This window comes from Pinus tabuliformis, chromosome 5_1 (assembly GCF_031772625.1).
Source record: "Pinus tabuliformis cultivar Carrire ecotype Pingquan chromosome 5_1, CPIR1, whole genome shotgun sequence".
Taxonomy (NCBI): Eukaryota; Viridiplantae; Streptophyta; class Pinopsida; order Pinales; family Pinaceae; genus Pinus; species Pinus tabuliformis.
This window is the reverse complement of record NC_142305.1, coordinates 804,327,171-804,330,053: the sequence shown is the minus strand read 5'-3', so window position 1 is coordinate 804,330,053 and position 2,883 is coordinate 804,327,171. Positions and strand designations below refer to the sequence as shown.

Sequence of the window (2,883 nt, the reverse complement as noted above, 5' to 3'; positions counted from 1 at the left end):
TTATTGACTAAAGAAGTGGGAATGCAATGAAGTCTTTATTTCCTGAAAAGGAATAGAAATATAATGGCGAATGTAAATGGAAATGAGGTGAATGTTTATTAACTAAAGAAGCATGGATGCAATGGAGATACTGGCATCTAAAAGGCTTTCAAGTGATGGATATGATGACACTCTTCCCCTTGGCTTACCCAAAAGCATGTCCTCATGCTTGAAATGGGGTCTTTAAAAGACACTATTTGCTTGTGCTCATTTGTTTATCTTCCTTGAACCTACAAAAACTTAGTACTTTTTCTGCAATGAAATGTAAGTTTATCATAATAGAGAGGTGATCAATCTCTCTATTTATGACATTTACAAAAAGAAACTAAGAATTGGTACTAATGAAACAAATTCTTGAAAGAAAAACCAAAAGAATTTTCGTTTGTCTCGAAACTAGTGCCTCATTTTACCTGTTATGTCTTGTCAGCAATTTCCTCATTCTTGAACTATTTCAAAATATTTTGAAAGCTTTCTAATTGTGTAGATCTAGCTGAGACCTTTCCAACGACGCTTGAATCGTCGAAATCCGATGTCGTATGAGAACGTTGTGCTTATTTGAAATTTGAGTGAAACAGTGAAGTTTGTCATAAGGTTTCTCAGTTGCAGGATTGCGCCCTTCCTGCACCTAAAAATTCTGTCTATCTTCTTTGGCTAAGCCATGGCATAAGATTTTCCAATTTTTGATGCCTTCCGATTTTATTCCTGCCAGATTAAAAGAAATATGATGATTTTGTATGAAAACATGTTAGTAGAAATGAAATGTAAACAAAACAATTTATCTAGAGAATTGCAATCGACTTAAAAATAAAAAAAAAAAAAAAAAAAAATGATTGTGATCAAATGGCTTTTATCCATGCATGCTCAAAGTAGGAATATTTTGTCCAAATGCTCTTCTTGCATCTTCTCCCTCGCAGCATCCTTACTTTATTCCTAGGAAACCTTTCTGCATGTAGTCCCCATTCTTATCTAGTGTGAATGCCAATGCCAGAGCGACCAATAGAAAATCCTCCACGCAATCTGGCTACCCGTTGGACTCGTGGACCATTTTTGCAGCGCTCCATATTACCCTGGCATTTCGCAAGTTGCTAATTCTTACAAGTGGCAGAGAATTTTAAGCAAAATAAATCTGGAACTAGTTTTATGCTTATCATCTCCACTTCTGTTTGAAACTGCAACTCTCCACCTGGTGTACGTTCTTCCTTCAGACGTTTTACAGCCACCAAGGAACCATCTGCAAGGCGCCCTTTGTACACCTTTCCAAAACCACCTCTGCCAAGAATGTTTCTATTGCTAAAACCATCAGTTGCAACCTGTAATTCCCGTAATGAGAACCTCTTAAGTTGGCCTAAGTGAACCTCTGGAACCTCTTAAGCTTTCTGCGACGCCACCAGGCGAACCCAATTGCAGGAGCTGCAAATAAGAGGGCAACACCTGCAGCTACTCCCCCAACAATGGTTCCTATGCTGGAAGAGCTCTGCACCCTTGCTCCATTGCTTCTGGTTACTGGCGGGGGTGGTACAAATGGAGGAGGAGGAGAAAAAGGAGGAGATCCCGGACATGGCTTTTGTGCCACTGGACCACACAGGGATTGATTGCCACCGAAACTGATAGGAGTAAATAGAGAGAATGAACCATTTGCTAGAACCTCTCCTGTGAGATTATTGTTTGACAGATCAAGGACTTGAAGAGCAGTAATGGTTGTGAGAGACATTGGGATCCGTCCTACAAGACTGTTGTTATTAAGCCGAAGGAAGCGTAACCTGGACAGTTTGCCCAGTGACTCCGGGATTAGACCAGTGAAATTGTTCAGGTATAAATCCAGGCTAACAAGATTGATCAAGTTGCCTAAATCACTGGGGATGGGACCACTTATATTGTTGCTATAAAGCTCCAAGTACTGCAGATTGTTCACTAGGCCAAGCTGGGGAACCAATGAACCAGAAAGTTGTGCGTTTCCCAAGTCCACTCTTATCACACTGTTATCGTTGTTGCATGTAACATGAAACCATGTACAGGGATTGACGAGGGTTGGATCCCAACTCTGAAGCACATTGTTTGGGTCCAGTAAGTTCGACCGAAGGCTATGTAAAGCATCACCTTCTGTATTAGCAAAAACTCGCCAGAGCGGGTGATGCAGCAGCAACATCCACAACAGGGCCGGTACAACATACAGCTGCTGCATGACTCCGCTCAAAATAACTTCACCTCTTTATTTCAACCGCCTGCTTAGCCCTCGGGGACGAGACTCGATCTTTCGCCCCGTTAAATCATCCACGGATCCACGCGGATTCACAATCCAGATCTCATGATCAGCCTCGCCCCCGCTGATCACTGCTCAGGAGGCATGATTAATATTACCAGCATCGAGTCCAATGAAGATTCTCCTCCATAAACGCATGCAATAGGATCATGATGTATTTGTTACAAGATTTAGATTATTGGAGATTTCCACCGGATTTCTACCACACAATCTAAACTGAAAAATAAGAATAATAATTGCTAAGCAACATGTCAAGCGATTAATATGCCATTGCAATTTCTTTTTATTCAAACATGTTATTTTTCCCAAATAAAACGGATCTATATAACTGACACCATCTTTCCATTCTTCAAATATGACATCCTCATTCTTCAAATTAGAAATTTCGAGCCAGAGCTAGATCTGTAGGGAAATCATCAATTTTTTATTTGCAGTTTTAAAAGAACACCGAAGCATGAAAAGTTATATTTGTCATTTCATGTTCTTACCTCGTTCCAGTTGTGGCTTGATTTGTTCCTTGGCCTGTGCAAAGTCGGCCCTCACAAAACTTTATTTTCGGTCGTTTGTTCTCAGCCCTCTCAATA

The 2,883-nt window shown here is 40.5% G+C and overlaps 1 pseudogene; it reads right to left on the bottom strand.

Annotated features, from left to right (window-relative positions):
* Positions 1-1,124: 1,124 nt before the first annotated feature.
* On the bottom strand, positions 1,125-2,358 carry LOC149167376 (somatic embryogenesis receptor kinase 1 pseudogene; annotated as a pseudogene).
* Between the last annotated feature and the right edge of the window lie 525 nt (positions 2,359-2,883).